Here is an 18318-nt window from a genome sequence, read left to right as displayed (position 1 = left end):
CTCTGAAACAAAAGCTATTCTTGTTTATACATAAATTATGAATGACTTTTTAAGGGCTGACTCATTGGCCAGTGCATGTGCCTACAAATCCGGTTTCACAAGAGAATGAGAGCTGACGGGACTAACAGGAATTCTACAACAAATCATTTTTTCCCAGCTTGCCTCTAAAGCAAGTCAGTTTGTCCGGGTTTTTGGCCACCACTCTTGTAAAGGCACAGTGGGTTTATTGCTCCTATTGGGAGCTCTGCCACGGCTCTGATGCCACTTCAGTTGCCTAGCAGGAACTGCCTGCTTTAAGCGCACCACGCACCAGCCCTCCTCTGCGAAGAAGCCTTTGGTACTCTCAAGCTAGTCCTGGGAAGAAGGGGCTCGACAGCCCCCTCAAGCGGTGGAGCTGGAATGGCATCGCGTGCTGCGATTCATGGGGTCGCAAAGAGTCGGACACGGCTGAGCGACTGAACTGAACTGACTGAAACTTGCCTGAAATCACTCACCCAAGAAGCTTTTCTCTGGGTGTTGGCCTTGTGTCCAGGTGGATTGCCCTGGGTGACAACAGTATCAACTTCTCATCTCAACTGTGCCATGTATTCAAGGTCTGGTTTTAAACAATCAACTGACTTTCCTCAGGTTTTTTCATTCATAAAATGAGATGTCATACAGGACAACCTTTCAGCTCCTGTCTGTCTTTGATGAGCTATGATTCTGTTTTCCTCTACACAAAAGGAAGTAAGTGAGTATGCTACTTAGTTCACCCACATGATGTATTAGATCCCAGTGACCAAAACTGCTAATGAATGGCCTAATTAATCATGATGCAATATAAGATTTCACTGTTTAACAGAACTTCCAAGACTTGAAACATTCTCTCTTGGAAGGAGGAGAGGGGCCAGGATCTGCTTATTTCCTGAGAGTTTAAAGATGAAAAAGTAAAGCCAAGACAACTCATTGGTAACATGAAAAAAAATCCTGTTATCTTTTTCTTCTTCAGATTTTATTATAGGAATTTCTTACAGGAATGAGGGAAAGAAGGCATGCACTTTTTAAAATGCAGTGATTCAAACCCTCCAGTGACTGATAGTACATGAATGTCAAGAATTTTAAACATGAGTTATCCATTCTAATTTTTCTACCCAAAATGCTTTTTGTTGATTTTTCTAATCATGAAAAAATGTCCCTAAGAAGGAAGTGTTTGGTTCTTGAAATGTTGAACAGAGACATAAGTATTTGAATCTGAGCTCCATTGGACTTTGGGGAGCTGTGACCACACTTCTTTTCCTCCTTTTCTCTGAAGTAGTTTGTCTTTATCCGCACCCTTGTCTATGGTTAGAATCCAGAATTTCCTCTGATAACAAAATTTGATCACTACAAGGTAGTAATAGTGTTCACTTATCAGTTCTCATTACTAAATAAATGACTTCAAACTTCACAGGCATTGTGGAATAAAATCAACATGGGAGAGCGATTACTTAAATCTTGAAGCTCCAGTGTTGCACAATTAACAATAAATCCATTATTGCTTGATGTATTTTCTCAAACAAAAAACACATGTGACTGGGAATTTAAAAACTGAACAGGCATTGGCAAATGTTTTCCAAATATAATACACCATCCTGACAGCTAATGCATCAGCAATGTTTACTTCAGCAAATGTTTCCAATTTGGAGGCAGGAAAAAAAAATGAGTGTCTAATAATAATCTTTTACATTTGAACATGTGTATGGTGCTTTAGAGTTTACAGAGCACTTTCTATGTATACATCCACTCAACTGATCCCTGAAACCACCCTGGGAGATAGATGGGACACATATTATCTTCCAGCATTTTACAGTTGCCCACTCTCGTCATGCTGTTGTGTGTTTTTGTGACTTCACACGTGTTCTTCCTGAGTCCCGGCATGCCCTCTTACCCCTCCTCTGTCTCATTTTTCGTCTAGCCAATTCCCAGTGGACTTGAAAAATCAATGTAACTGTCGCCTCTTTTGAAATCCTCTGGACACCCTAGTCTGATTTAGGCGTCTCCCTTCTCTGCTGCTTCTGTAACCTATGTAGTATAGCAGTGATCATATTTGACTATGATCGTCTTTTTTGCCTTTCTGTCTCCCTTGCCAGGCTGTGCACTAACTTGATTACATTGCTCTGTTTTCATTTACTTGTCACTGTCACAGAGTAATACTCAGTGCTGAAAACACAAATGCGCTTCATTTATGCAAGGAGGAAACTGATACTCCTGAAATTGTGTCTTGTTCGAGGTCATGTACCTAGGGAGGCACAGAGGCTGAACTTTAAACCTGTGATGCTGGTCTCCCAGTTCAGTAGCCTTTCTTTGATAGCGTGCTGTGTTTTCTTTTTTGTTTCTATTGAAATACATTAAGTGATCATTGATATAACATAACAGCATCTTGAGGGTATTTCTTCAGCAAATATAGGAAACCACTGAGAAGAAATATGCTAACTTTTTTCTTATTCATTTATTATTTTTAATTCACTATTCACTTCCTATTTTCTTCCAACAGGGATTCGAGGCAGCTTAAAATCAAGTTTATGTAAAACAAAGATAAAAGATAAAGAGCCAAGTAAAAGAGAAAGCAGAGACATTACTTTGTCAACAAAAGTCCGTCTAGTTAAGGCTATGGTTTTTCCAGTAGTCATGTATGGATGTGAGAGTTGGACTATAAAGAAAGCTGAGCCTTGAAGAATTGATGCTTTTGAACTGTGGTGTTGGAGAAGACTCTTGAGAGTCCCTTGGACTGGAAGAAGATCCAACCAGGCCATCCAAAAGGAAATCAGTTCTGGGTGTTCATTGGAAGGACTGATGCTGAAGCTGAAACTCCAATACCTTGGCCACCTGATGCAAAGAGTTGACTCATTTGAAAAGACCCTGATGCTGGGGAAGATTGAGGGCTGGAGGAGAAGGGGATGACAGAGGATGAGATGGTTGGATGGCATCACCAACTCAATGGACATGAGTTTGGGTAAACTCCGGGAGTTGGTGATGGACAGGGAGGCCTGGCGTGCTGCAATTCATGGAGTCGCAAACGGTCAGACATGGCTGAGCAACTAAACTGAATTGAAAAGAGAAAGTAAGGAGGGAAAGAGTTGCATCAAAAGTCTTAGGGTAAGGAGAGTGATGACTGAACTTAAAGCTTGACTCTGAGCTTCTTGTGTTCCAGGTAAACAAGGAAAACATGGTGTGCTACATTGCTTTTATGTAAAGAGAAAGAACATCCTGGCACACGATTTTTGCCCCTAGTATTAAACTTTGGGAGGAATTTATTAGATATATATTTGTAGGAGTCCATGAAAAAAACACAGTGGAAAAACCTGTACCTACAGCTCCCAAAAGAGAAATTTCTTCATCAAACATGTATTGAATATCTCCTGTATGTTAGGCACAGTATTAGGACAAAGATTCAAAGATGAATACAATATGATCTTGCCTTCAAAAGAATTCATAGTCATCTTGAAAACAAAAGTAGTTTACAGCTTCAGTCAGTTCAGTTCAGTCGCTCAGTCGTGTCCAACTCTTTGCGACCCCATGAATTGCAGCACGCCAGGCCTCCCTCTCCATCACCAACTCCCAGAGTTCACTCAGACTCACGTCCATTGAGTCAGTGATGCCATCCAGCCATCTCATCCTCGGTCGTCCCCTTCTCCTGCCCCCAATCCCTCCCAGCATCAGAGTCTTTTCCAGTGAGTCAACTCTTTGCATGAGGTGGCCAAAGTACTGGAATTTCAGCTTTAGCATGATTCCTTCCAAAGAGCACCCAAGACCAATCTCCTTCAGAATGGACTGGTTGGACCTCCTTGCAGTCCAAGGGACTCTCAAGAGTCTTCTCCAACACCACAGTTCAAAAGCATCAATTCTTCGGCACTCAGCCTTCTTCACAGTCCAACTCTCACATCCATACATGACTACTGGAAAAACCATAGCCTTGACTAGATGGACCTTTGTTGGCAAAGTAATGTCTCTGCTTTTCAATATGCTCTCTAGGTTGGTCATAACTTTCCTTTCAAGGAGTAAGTGTCTTTTAATTTCATGGCTGCAATCACCATCTGCAGTGATTTTGGAGCCCCCCCAAAATAAAGTCTGACACTATTTCCACTGTTTTGCCATCTATTTCCCATGAAGTGATGGGACCGGATGCCATGATCTTCGTTTTCTGAATGTTGAGCTGTAAGCCAACTTTTTCACTCTCCTCTTTCACTTTCGTCAAGAGGCTTTTTAGTTCCTCTTCACTTTCTGCCATAAGGCTGGTGTCATCTGCATATCTGAGATTATTGATACTTCTCCTGGCAATCTTGATTCCAGCTTGTGCTTCTTCCAGCCCAGCGTTTCTCATGTTGTACTCTGCATAGAAGTTAAATAAGCAGGGTGACAATATACAGCCTTGACGTACTCCTTTTCCTCTTCAGAGCCAGTCTGTTGTTCCATGTCCAGTTCTACCTGTTGCTTCCTGACCTGAATATAGGTTTCTCAAGAGGCAGGTCAGGTGGTCTGGTATTCCCATCTCTTTCAGAATTTGCCACAGCTTATTGTGATCCACACAGTCAAAGGCTTTGGCATACCAGACATTAAAGGGCAGACATTTTTGACAAGGTTATACATATTTAGGCATATTATCAATGTTTGATGAATGAAAGGATTACTGCCTTGTTTTTGTTTTTCTTAATTCTTTCATTTAAAGTCTATGTCCTTTTCAATATGAGGGTGTAGGTGCTTTAGAAGCTTATAAACATTATCCATACATAGATCATCTTTTTCAACTCTAGCCCACTTGGAAGTAAACCTAATAATAAATTGTCTGGACATGGTTAGAGTGAAAAGTCCACATTTTGTTCCTATAATTTGTAACGCACTCAGAAAATCCCAAGGCTGGCTCAAAACCAGCTGACGACCCCTCCAGCTCTGGGCTAATAATGGGGAGCCTATTTTTCTCTTTATTACTGGTAACTGGAAAAGCCTAGCAACTATTTTCCATTGACATTCTCTCCAGGATGGAGAGCTTGTTTTTCCTAGATTTTTGTATATTTTTAGATGGTCATCATGGGCAGTCTGGCTTCATATCAAAAGTGTATTTAATTGAAGAGGTTCTCCCTTGGGCTATTGGGTAGAAAAATACATTCTCTGTATCTCCGTGCCTATTTTGGGGGTCACAACTGGATTCCAGTTCCCTATCTTTTTGCAAAGTGGCTGCTCTTTCATCTTAGCATGGCAGTGTGCCTGGAATAAGGAAAAAGGAAGGAAAGAAAGACTCTGTGATCAATCTTCAAATGGCTGACTTAGAAGTGGCAAAAGCAGCGACCTTGGGTCACCTACTCTATTTTCTCAAACTTATAGAAAATGCAAGAAATGTTGATGGAAAAGCAGCAATGTTTTTGTGTTGGGCAATAAAAAGATGGTGGTCTTCTTAAAAGTTGCTGTTGGATGGGCCTTATGGGGGGCATCCCTGGTGGCTCAGATGGTAAAGAATCTGCCTGCAATACAGGAGACCTGGGCTTGATCCCTACATCAGGAAGATCCCCTGGAAAAGGGAATGTCTACCCTACCCAGTATTCTTGCCTGGAAAGTCCCATGGACAAAGGAGTTTGGTGAGCTATAGTCTATAGGGACTTATGGTCGTTTTTTTGTTTTTTTTTTTTCGCACCCAAGGACACTGCCCCCACCTAGCATTTTTCATTTGCACAGTTTTCATTTTCTTAAAGGCAGAACATACTAGTGCTTAAATTTGGGTTCATGAAACCCAGAACTTTTTAAAAGTCCTGACATATGTGTGGCTTTTGCTTCTTTTGCTTCCTGCTCAGTGTGATGAAACAAAGCACAAGTACAGAGGAGAATCATCCTTGATCATTTCAGAATATTGTTTAGCAATCTGACAAGTAATGGGCTCTGGGTCTGTCAAAGAGAAGATGGGAAATGAACTACCTGGGATCCATAGGCTATAAGCCACTGATTTCATCATAGATATTTTACCATGCTAACTCATTTAGTCCTCACAAGCAACCAGGTGTAAGAAAGGAATCTGCTGTCGCTTTCCAGAGACAGATTTCAGAGGTTGACCGACTTGTGAAGGTCACACAGTTGGTAGTGGTGGAACAAAGGGTGACCTGTAGCTGATATAACTCCAAAGTTTGGTAATCTATTCTGTTAACCCCATGGATGCCTGGTGTGCTCAGAACACCACAATATATCTTCAGGAGAATAAAGGATATCAACACGTTCCCTTGACAATTTTCCTTAAATGATTCTTTCCACAAGGTAAGATCAATAGTAAGAGACGTGGGTTCGATCCCTGGGTCGGGAAGATCCCCTGGAGTAGGAAGTGACTACCCACTCCAATATTCTTGCCTGGAAAATTTCATGACAGAGGAGTCTGGCAGATTACAGTCCATGGGGTTGCAAAGAGTTGAACACAGCTAAGCGACTGCGCAGTACTACTATGGGATTATCAGCAGAGAAGAGTTTTAGACTATAACCCAGCCTTCATGTTCTGAGGAAAACACGGATTTGCCCAGTTATATTACTCAGAGGAGACTAAGAGTATGAGGCATCCACAGAGGATGGAATTCCTTTTCAGTGAAGCCAGAGACGTCAGAGAAGAATTAATTAATGGCATTTCATAATGGTTTATACACAGTGTATTTATCTGATTCTCAGATTCTCTTGTGCTAACCAAGAGGACAGGATAAGGAGTGAGACTGCATGGTTTTACTTGGAAAAGAAACACATGCTAAAGTCAAATCTTTGAGGTGTTTGCTGATACTGTTTGTTGGGAGTGGCTGCTTTTCAACTGAGGCCATTGTGGTTCCAGTATGGTGTTAGAGACCTAGATCTAGGTTTCTGAGAATTTTACTGCTGCACTCCATAGAAAGTCATTTTGCTAAAAGGAGTTAACACTAGATGCTGCTTAGTATTCTGTGATAATTTGCTTTCATTTATAACAAGAATATTTTTGAAACTCGAGTTATAAGTAAAAATTCTTTGGAAGCTTCTAGAGTGTCTCAAGTTATTAATCAGCATGTATATATGCTAGGGTTATGTTCAAAATAGTAAACATCTGCTTTTGGCATGGCCACCAGCTTTTAGAATGGCCCTAGCCTGCCATTGGGGCTGGATTGGGGGAGGAGTCTTCCTTATCAGGCTCTAATCCTACAGGGATTGGGAAGGCCTAGGGTGGGAGTTGGGGGAGACACTCCCAAGGGAGGCACTAAGATGTCCAGAACAGCAGGGAGGCTCTCAGGTGTTATTTATGAACTGTTAGAGGAGCCTGGTAGGCTGCAGTCCATGGGGTCACTAAGAGTTGGACACGACTGAGTGACTTCACTTTCACTTTTCACTTTCATGCATTGGAGAAGGAAATGGCAACCCACTCGAGTGTTCTTGCCTGGAGAATCCCAGGGACGCGGGAGCCTGGTGGGCTGCCGTCTATGGGGTCACACAGAGTCAGACACGACTGAAGCAACTTAGCAGCAGCTGCAGAAATTGTATACCATTTTAACAATGGTTATTACATGAGTCTGGGCAAACCCCGGGAGATAGGGAAGCCTGGCATGCTACAGTCTATGGGATCACAAAGAGTTGGACACCCTGGACTGAACAACAACATTCCATGTCAGTATGTGTGAGCTGAATTTCAGTTCAGTTCAGTTGCTCAGTCATGTCCGACTCTTTGTGATCCCAAGGACTGCAGCACACCAGCCCTCCCTGTCCATGACCAACTCCCGGAATTTACTCAAACTCATGTCCATTAAGTTGGTGATGCCATCCAACCATCTCATGTCCCCTTCACCTCCTGCCTTCAATCTTTCCCAGCATCAGGGTCTTTTCAAATGAGTCAGTTCTTTGCATTAGGTGACCAAAGTATTGGAGTTTCAGCTTCACCATCAGTCCTTCCAATGAATATTCAGGACTGATCTCCTTTAGGATGGACTGGTTTGATCTCCTTGCAGTCCAAGGGATTCTCAAGAGTCTTCTTCAACACCACAGTTCAAAAGTATCAATTCTTCTGCACTCAACTTTCTTTATAGTCCAACTCTAACATCCATACATGACTACTGGAAAAACCATAGCTTTGACTAGACAGATCTTTGTTGACAAAGGAATGTCTTTGCTTTTTAATAAGCTGTCTAGGTTGCTCATAACTTTTCTTCTAAGGAGCAAGCGTTTTTTAATTTCATGGCTGCAGTCACCATCTGCAGTGATTTTGGAGCCCCCCAAAATAGTCTGTCACTGTTTCCACTGTTTCCCCATCTATTTGCCATGAAGTGATGGGACCAGATGACATGATCTTAATTTTCTTAATGATGAGTTTCAAGCCAACTTTTTCACTCTCATCAAGAGGCTCTTTAGTTCTTTTTCACTTTCTGCCATAAGGGTAGTGTCTCATCTGCATGTCTGAGGTTATTGATATTTCTCCCAGCAATCTTGATTCCAGCTTGTGTTTCATCCAGTCCAGCATATCTCATGATGTATCCTGCATACATAAATAAATAAACAGGGTGGCAATATACAGCCTTAACATACTCCTTTCCCAACTTGGAACCAGTCTGTTGTTCCATGTCCAGTTTTAACTGTTGCTTGTTGACCTGCTGAATATCAGGTCTGTGTGTATGCAGTGAATCTAAAATAGTAATTAAAGTCCTACAGACGTCAAGCACTATGGGGACAAACAAGGGAAACACTGAACCAATATGGAACTCCTTTTATAAAGTCTTTTCTAGGAATATTGACAACTAATACTGGAAAGGCGATGTAATTGTATTTAAGTATACAGTCTCTGGAGTAGGCTTCCTGGATGTATACAATCTCTGGAGTAGGCTTCCTGGATGTATTGGTGTCCTATTGCTACTGTAACAAGTTATCACAAATTTACTGGCTTATCATAGTGCACATTTGTTCTGTTACAATTCTGAAGGTGAAAAGTCTAAAATCGAGGTATTAGCAGGGCTTCTTTCCTTCAGGAGGTTTCAATTCATTTCCTTGCCTTTTCCGCCTCTGGAGGCCACCTGTATTCCTTGGCTCATAGCCCTTTCCTTTTATCTCCTGCTTCTGACAATACATCTCCTATTAGTGAATTTGACCTTGTTGCTCCCTCATAAAAGGATCCTTGGGATTACCTTATCTTCCCACCTCAAGATCTTTCATTTAATTCCATCAGTAAAGTCCTTTTGGTCCTGTAAGGTATTACCTTCATGGGTTCTGGGAATAAGATCATGGACATCTTTAGAGGGTTATTATTTTTCTACCACAGTGAATTCTGACACTATTTCTGCCACTTCCTAGCTATATGCCATTGTAATTATCTATGAGCACATTACTTGCTCTCTCTGTGAGTTTCCTTGAATGAAAAATGGTGATAATAGCAGTCCTTTCCTTGTAGGATGAAGATTAAATGAGTTGTTATAGGTGAAGGGCTTGGAATTATGCCTGGCCCCTTGGATGTATTCAGTAAATGCTACCTATTGTGAACTAAGGATATCAGTGCTCTTCTGGTGAATTTGCTCCCTACAAACTCTGTTTCTTTCTCTGTTACTGGCTGCAGAGCAAATGTCCTTGTCACGCCAACTTATCTATGTATTTACTTATTTGGCTGTACCGCGCAACTTGCAGAATCTTAGATCTCTCACCAAGGATAGAACCTGTTCCCCTGTAGTGGAAGCACTGAGTCCTAACCACTAGACTGCCAGGGAAATTCCCCTTGTCAGGCCAATTTAAGGAGTAGTGCCTTTTGTTTCTTTATCATTTTGTTGCAGTATAACGACCTTTCTGGTTTCCTATTCTGGCAGCCACTCTTACACTGTAGTCAGGGGATTTCTTGAGTTCCATTTGCAGCATCAACCTTGGGGACAACAAAAAGGGTAGACTAACTTTAAGAAATCATAGTTCAGTATTACAGGATTAACCGTGAATCCATATCCAAAGTCTACCAATTTTTTGTTTCAGTGACTGTCCTTGCAAGAATCTCCCAAAATGGAGCTTCGTCCTGTTCTTACCCATCTTCTTAGCACAGGGTTGCTGTCCCCAGTCTGATGGAAGCCCTGACACTGCCGTCTTCTAGTCTTTATGCCTCGCATCTCCACATCCTCCAAAGTGCTGTGGCAGCCCAGCACCAGCATGTGCCCTCCCCCCTGCAAGGGATCTCAAAGTCCTCCCTTTATATCAAGCGTGGGGAATAAAAGTCAGTTCCTTGCATAGCATAAATTGGATTTGGGCTTGCAAGTGTCTGCTGGCTGAGTGTTGTTATGACAGAAGAAAATGGCATGTCTAGATGAGAGTGGAACAGATGTCTCCTTCCAACTTGGGAATCTATGGATTCAGTGGAAACATATAATGAAAATTATAGATGCTCTCCTGGCATGACTGAATCCAGAGAGACAGTGTTTCCCAGAGTATTATAAGAACTTATTCCATTTCTGTAGTGTCCAGGTTTGCCTTTTTAAAAATATCCCTATTCATGGAAATTTCTTACCCATAAAACCATATGCAGATAAAGACAATGTCTTTCCAGACACTAAAAATCAATCTGTTTAAACCACTGGTCTTTCTCAGCCCCCTTTTCTGCCTCATTACCACCATTTGGAAAAAAAAAAAGAATTTCAGTTTGTGGCATCATTTTGGTAACTTCTATTGCTTCTAAACTGGGTTGTACTATTTTGAAAAACAAAAAAAGTATTTTACCCAGACTTATTTTCCTTGTCAACTGCCTTCGCCACAAAAGACTAAATTCGTCTCTATTATAAATAGAGCTCAGTTACAGAGACGTTTTACTGGCTACCTTAAAAGAAGCATGGTTACTTTAATGAGTAGAATAATCTGAAAGTTTTGTTTTCGTCATTTTCCGACCCTTTTTCAAATTAAAGAAGTCCTTCATTCAAAGTAATGTAAAAATGTCTATAATATAAAATTGTATAACTCTTTAAGCATCTGAAGAGGAAGACACAAATACTCAGCCCAGAGTCAGCTTTCAGTGTGATGATATGAAAAGAACACTTGGCAAACCTGGGTACTAGTTTTTAGTCACTAATTGTTATGAAGTTTGATTCTTTGTGCTTGAGCTGTTTGTCTGCAATATGTGGATAATAATTTCTCCACCTTATGCACTTGTAACAGAGTTCCTGGGCAGTAATATTTAAGAAAATGTGTTGGAGAGTATGAAGGGCCATTTTAAAATATAAAATTTCAGCACAGCATAGTAAAGAAAGCACAGGTCTGCTGTCAGCCTATGCAGTGCATACTAGGTTTATCAAATAACAAGCTGTGTGACTTGCCTAAGTTAGTTAACCTCTCTGAGCTTTGAATTCCTGATCTGTAAATATAAAACCTTTCTGGGTAATTGTGAGCATGGAAAGAGAGCGCAAAACAAGTGTTCAGTGATTAGCTCGTATTCCTTTTCTCCGCTGAACAAGTCATTCCTGTTTGTATATCCAAGCTATAAATATACTGGAGGTTTCCCTGGCCCAGGCACTTTTGGAACATTTGACTCAATAGACTTTCTCCTTTTTTTTTATGAAAAAAGTTGATACTTTGGGTAGGCTTGTGGTTCTCCATGTCATTAAGTTCAGAAATAAATTTGCTCAACCGCAAACTCCCCATCTTGCTGGAAAGGCAGCTCACGTTTTCTGTCTGCACATTAAGTAAAGTGTATTCTTGCCTGCAAGGAGCATTCCTGTCCCTTCAGTCAGGGCCCAGGGCCCAGGTGGGGCTCAGGCCTGAGCAATTTTAAATGTATTCACTTTCTATGAATTTTCTTCACTTTCCTCAGAAAGGCCCGAAGTCTCTTGCAGCTCAGTGTGGCATGGCCTTAAGTTAGCATGTGCAAAGTTGAATGAAGGCAGGGAGGTACCAAACGGGTATTGCAGGGGCATCAAGAAGACCATGGAGAATAAGGAATTTGTTGCTGTTCAGTCACTAAGTCGTGTATGACTCTCTGCGACCCCATGAACTGCAGCAAGCCCTGGAACAATTCCCTGTCTTTCACTCTCTCCAAAAGTTTGCTCAAACTCATGTCCATTGAGTCAGTGATGCTATCTAACCATTTCATCCTCTGTCGCCCCATTCTCCTCTTGCCCTCTCTCTTTCCTAGCATCAGGGTCTTTTCCAGTGAGTCTGCTCTTTGCATCAGGTGGTCAAAGTACTGGAGCTTCAGCATCAGAGCAGGGAATGGCAGCTCTCAGTTTAGCTGGTGGTTGCCAGATAAGAATGCAGTTTTACTATATACTATATACTTTTTATTTCCCCCAAGAAAAGCCACAAGTCTGAATTTTCATGTGATATTTTCCCATTTTTTACATGTTGGCAGCTGATCCTCATTACTCTCCAACTCTGTAGAGATTAGAGTTGTCCCATTGACAACATGTTTATCTTCTGATATGCAGTGCCAGCCTGTAGGCCACTAGTCACTCTATGGTCCTGGAGACACCACCTTTATCTGCATGAACTTAGGCCACTTAGAAGCATAATCACCTTTAAATGAAAAAGCCACAAAACCCCCCATATGATAAGATTTTAGCTCTGAAATTATCTAATATCTTTGCTGTTCTTGACTAGGAATATTTTTCTAAAAGCTTAAGAAAAGGTAACCCTCCTTGATCATTATCTCTTGATAAAAATTATGGTTTTAAACCATGTTCATATAAGACTAAAGCACTTATGAGTAATTCATCTATGCATGCAGGCTCCAAACAGCAGAATGTTTTTGGAATGGGACAGAGAAATCTTGCCCAGATATGATTTGCTTCTGCAGGAAGTTCTTCTGACTTGAAGACCCATCTAGGATCAGTAGTTTGCAGATTGAAAACATAGTTGGAGTAGAGTCCTTGGGCCGTCTATGGAGGCAAGCCGGTTTGGACTCTGTTCCCTCCACCCACTTAGATCAGGTAGAAGGAGAGGAGATTCACTCCTCTAGATAGGGGTGGTGGGGAGAAATGCAGCTGATAGCCAATTCCTTCTTTAGAATACCAGTGCTGGAACTCTTGCCTGGAGAATCCCATGGATGGAGGAGCCTGGTAGGCTGCAGGCCATGGGGTTGCTAAGAGTTGGACACGACTGAGCAACTTCACTTTGACTTTTCACTTTCCTGCATTGGAGAAGGCACTGGCAACCCACTCCAGTGCTCTTGCCTGGAGAATCCCAGGGGAGCCTGGTGGGCTGCCGTCTATGGGGTCGCACAGAGTCGGACATGACTGAAGCGACTTAGCAGCAGCAGCAGCAGCTGGAAGAGAAGATATATTCTTGGAAACAGTCTAATTCAATTCGCAGTCCAAGGGGTTGCAAAGAGTCGGCCATGACTGAGCGACTGCGCGCAAGCACAGGCACAAAACCTTGACTTGTTGCACTTGCCAGTTTCCATTGTGTAAGTGTTTCCACCATGGCAGTTTCATGTTCAAATGAGACATCACTGAGCAAAGAAGTGAGAATAGATATGCACACTTGGCTGTCTCCAGGGGTGTCAGCTGGCCCAATTCTCACCTCTACAGCCAATATTTTTCTTTCTTCCTTACTCTAACGTTTCTCTCCCTGTAATGCCAAACCAATGCCTAAGGATGTTTGCTATATCAAACACCTGATTGAATTAAAAGCATTCTTGTATTATCTAAGAGTTCGAAACGTATTTCAAAAATAAGTAAGACAATAAACACACTTTCCTCCGTCCTGTCCTTTTAAAACCTTACCTCTTTCATTGATTTGTATTTTTAATCATTTCTTAAGTTTTTATTTTTAAAAACCTTACGTATTCTCTTATTTCACTAGATGGTGCTAGATATAGTTTAGACTTAGGGCAAGTATCAGCTCAGAAATCTGGGAGTCCTCTGAGGAACACATTTCTTCTTATAACCAAAAGTTGTCATCAAACTGAAATTGGGATATTCCAATCTACTTTCTGATTTTCTTTGCCTTTGTCTGTGGGGCTGGTGAAAGCTTCTCACTAAGAAACGTTGTCCTTTGTCACTTTCAAGCATTATTTTCCCCAGTGGTGGAAGGTGCTTTAAATTTTCTCTGGTCATGAAGTCCTTGTCATATATTTTGTATGTTTGAGCTCTGCCACAAGTCACACTTCATTTGGAAGATGTCTCTGTCCCCTGCTCTGTGACCACTCCTTAATCTTTATCCTTTGGGTGCCAACATTCTCTGTCCCTGTAGTTTCACTTCTGCAGAATATGAGCTGCAGAATATGTTGCTGAAATAGTTCAAGAGGATTCATAAGCATTTGAAATTTTAAAAACCTCATCCAGTACTTATCGTTTAGGAGGAAATGTATAAGCTCTTCTATGTATTTCATTTTGTTTTCATCATTAATACACAGGAAGTTAGCATTTTAACTCAACTTCTCTGGTGTTTTTTGTAATCTCCATTCTCAAGAGATACATAGAGAACCTCCTGAAAGAAAGGATTAAAAACCTTATCAGCAGCTTTTTACACCTGTAAAATAGTCATTGATCGTTTTCACTGTTAGCCACAATGATATGTAGGCCTATTAATCAAGTGTCATTAAGTTAAAAAGTTAATTCTACATTAAGCAGAGAAATGAAGAAAAAACTATTAACATTGACTGTGTCTTTTCAACCACTCTATTGCCCCCATGGAGAAGCCATGTTTTACTTGCAATTGTATCCCCCAGTAGAGTACCAGTTATGTAGGAGATGATCAATAATAGCTGCTACATTAATTGTTAGGTTGTACACTTTTAAATACTACCCCAATTATTCTTTTTAATTCTAGGAGAAAGCCACCATTATACCCATACTGTCCCAAAGAATGAGGGCATGGATTCTCAGAGACTTGTCCTTAAGTCCCACAGGTAACATAAGCAAAAGGGCTGGGATTTTATCCCAGGTTTGATTCCAAAAACCATCATTTTACTGATTTTATGAAGATTAAATATTAGGTCATCTGGAATTATTTCAGGTCCTGAAACCTGGGGGAGAATTACAAATGCTTATTGGCTTTTCTTTTTTGGAAAAAATATAGCTAAATGTTATGGCCAATAGAAATGGTATAGCACTTAATTTTGATAACCGGATCTTTATGTTGTTGACATAAATATCATTCTCCCTACCTAAAGGGATGAAGCATTTTATTTCATATCTTGCAAATCTTCACAACTGACTATAAAAGAATTCTTTAAAATGGAAACATTGAAGAATACTTGACCGATCAAAGAAGCCACATTGATTAATAATTCAGTCTCCTTATATGTTATAGGCTCAGAGCATCTCTTTATTTTTGAGTCAGTTTCAGTAGTTTGTGTTTTTCCTAAGAATTTGCCCATTTCATCTAAATTGTCTCATTTTAGGGCCTACAGTTGTTTAGAGTATTGTAATCTTTTTATTTCCCTAAGGTCAGTAGTAATGTCCCCCTTTTCATTCCTGATTTTTAATCATCTTTCTTTTTCCCTGGTCACTCTAGCTAAATGTTGTCAATTTTATTGATCCTTCTAAGGACTTACATTCCAGCAGGGGAGAATTAAAAAACAAAATAGTTTGAGAAGGTCCTAAGTTCTGTGCAGAAAATGAGCAAGGAGAGGTGATAGAGAAGGGATGAATGGATAATGAGGGCAAGGCCCTCTTCAGGCAGCATGTTTGGAGAAGGTAGTGTTTTAGTTAATCTAGGAAGAAAGAGAAGGGGTTTATTGGAGGACGCTGAGAAAGATGGAATAACCTGGCCAAGGGGTGTTAACATGGAAAAAGCTTGGTATCTTCAAGGAAGGGAAAAGCTGGAGGCAGAAAGGTACAGACAAGGTTGGAGAGCTAGTAGGGCTGATTAAACGGAGCCTTTGATGTCCTGATGAGGACCCTGGGTTTTATTATCAGTGCCATGTTTGTATGGGTTTCAAAAGGTGACTAACAAGATCTGATACATTTCAAAAATTTCTCTCTAGCTACTACGTGAGAATAAGTATAAAGAAGGAAGATGAGAACAGTTAGAGGTCTACTACAGTTGTTCGGCTAAGAGTTGATCGGGGCTTGAAGTGGGAAGGGGTGGTGGTAGAATTAGGAATTATCTACCTAGTTTGTGATGAGATCTCTAGCCTATTGCTAGAAAAGTAAATAGATTATAGTTTATGAAGTCAGACTGGCAGGCTGGCTTTAGAGGGATATGGCATAGAGGAACGGTGGATCAATAGATGGACAGGTGGAAGGAAGGAAACGAGATAGGTAAGTAGATCAGTAGGTGGGTATGCTCCATGCCTTAAACTTCTACATTGTTATCAAGTAGGATTTTAAAATGGCATGGTAAGATGCCCAGATTTGTATTTTTGTGAGCTGCAGTTCTCTGGGGGCTTATATAATACCGTTGTTTAGTTGCTAAGTCATATCCGACTCTTTTGTGACCCCATGGACTGAAGCCCACCAGGCTCCTCTGTCCGTGGGATTTCCCAGGCAAGAGTACTGGACTGGGTTGCCATTTCCTTTTCCAGGGGATTTTTCCCAACCCCAGGATTGAACCAACGTCTCCTGCATTGGCAGGTGGATTCTTTACCACTGAGCCACCAGGAAGCCCATGTAATACCTCGTTGTACCTATATTATGCACAAGTGGTATCAAGACATTCCTGTGCATTTGTGTGGCTTATTTAGGTTTTATTTTAAGTTGAATCTTATATTTAAAATGTTTGAGGACACTCTCTTATTACTGACTTTTCATTAGGATGCCTTGCCTATGTATGGTATGGACTCCATAAATACTTGTTGAATTTAAAGTAATTGGAGCCAGTCAGAAAACTAGCCTCAGCTGATGCACTTTGAAACACATTATTGATTGATGCTGTTTTTTCCTTCCCACCCTGCTTCTTTCCTTCTCTCCCTCCCTGACTCTCTCTCTCCCTCCATCTCCCCCTCCTTCTTCCGCCCCCTTCTTTCTTTCCCTCCTTTCTTTCATATCTCTGTTTTTTTGACTCACTCCTTTCTGGGATTGGAAGTCTAACATCTCACTGATATCCCAGTGTCTGGTTTGCTATAGACTAGTCAGTAGACCTTTAAGTTTGGGGCAAGGAATATTTTCACAACAACCGATAAATCTGTAAAAATCATTGGAGTTACATTCTCAGCTATTCTCTCCTGTGTTCAGAGACATCATCATGCAGGCTGCTGTTGGTCTGAAGAGATCTGTGAGTGAAACTTATTTTTTCAATGTTCTTGAAGCAGAAAAAAGCATCATCCCAGTTGCCCAGTGAAAAATGTACCAATTGTATTAATATATAGCTTCAATATTCTTAAATGAATTTCCAAGCTGATATATAGATACATTTTTTAAAAATATACATCATTCCTAATTTGAAATGGAATCCTTTCAATCTGAGGGTCAGTTTGACCCTGAAGGTGTTTCTGAGCATCAGTTTATAAATGTTCAAGTCTATACTTCAAATGCAACTTAGAAATGATGATGGAACATCTTGCTATGACTGTTACCATAAGTAGAAGTCACTCCAGTAGACGAACTCCAGCGACATCAGTTCTTTGAATATGCCCTGGCCCTATGTATAGAGACTCAGTTTTTCTCGTCCTTCCTAAAAGACGTAATTGTGAAGGATTGTGAGAAAAGCCAGGGTCCTCTTTCACCTGTGTTTCCCCTTTAAATCATAGCTCTCCGAAGCATGAGAGATGGGACCTGAGGCAGACCCCAGGTTGGGCTTGGCCAGTGCCAAGCCATGGATGAAAGGCCAGGAGGTGGAGTGCCCAGGAGAACACTTGCCTTCTTGCCCACGTCTGAGCTGACAGCACCTCTCAGTGAGGGCAAGGGAATGTGAACTTGGTGAGCAAAGGCATTGCGGGGCTGCCTTTCCTGTTCTTTCCTGGCATGCCACTTATATAGGAGGCAAAAATTCTTTTTTGTAACTCGGAAGAATTTTTGAGTTATCCAGAACAGGTGATATAGAGCCTGCTCAGGATAAGAGGTGAAGAAAATGGATGAAGGTTTACCTAATAAAGGGAAATAGTCATTGTCCTCTTATTTCCTCTGGCAGCACTCACTGTACAACTGTTGTCCATGTCTTCATAATGGAAACATTTTTAAGGCTCTTTAAAAATTGTCTGGCAAGTGCCCTAAAGATAAGCAGACCGAAGTAAATAAACAAACATATCCACGTTTAGAAGGTAATTTAAGATTGTTCCTATATAGAGACTTAAAGAAACAGATATTGATGATATGTTTAAAAGAGAAACAGTACTTATGTTACCTGGGTGTTTTATCCCGAAGGATCTGGGCCATGCCCCACATTCCCCCAAAGGGTATATCATGGAATGTGCGCTTAAACTTGGTGGGGTCCTGCAACAGTAGTTTGCCAAAAGTATCCCCTTGTTCTAGGCCAGAGGCAGGTTATAGG

The sequence above is a fragment of the Capra hircus genome, chromosome 8 (genome assembly GCF_001704415.2).
Source record: "Capra hircus breed San Clemente chromosome 8, ASM170441v1, whole genome shotgun sequence".
NCBI classification, from domain to species: domain Eukaryota; kingdom Metazoa; phylum Chordata; class Mammalia; order Artiodactyla; family Bovidae; genus Capra; species Capra hircus.
This window is presented reverse-complemented; position numbering follows the sequence as displayed.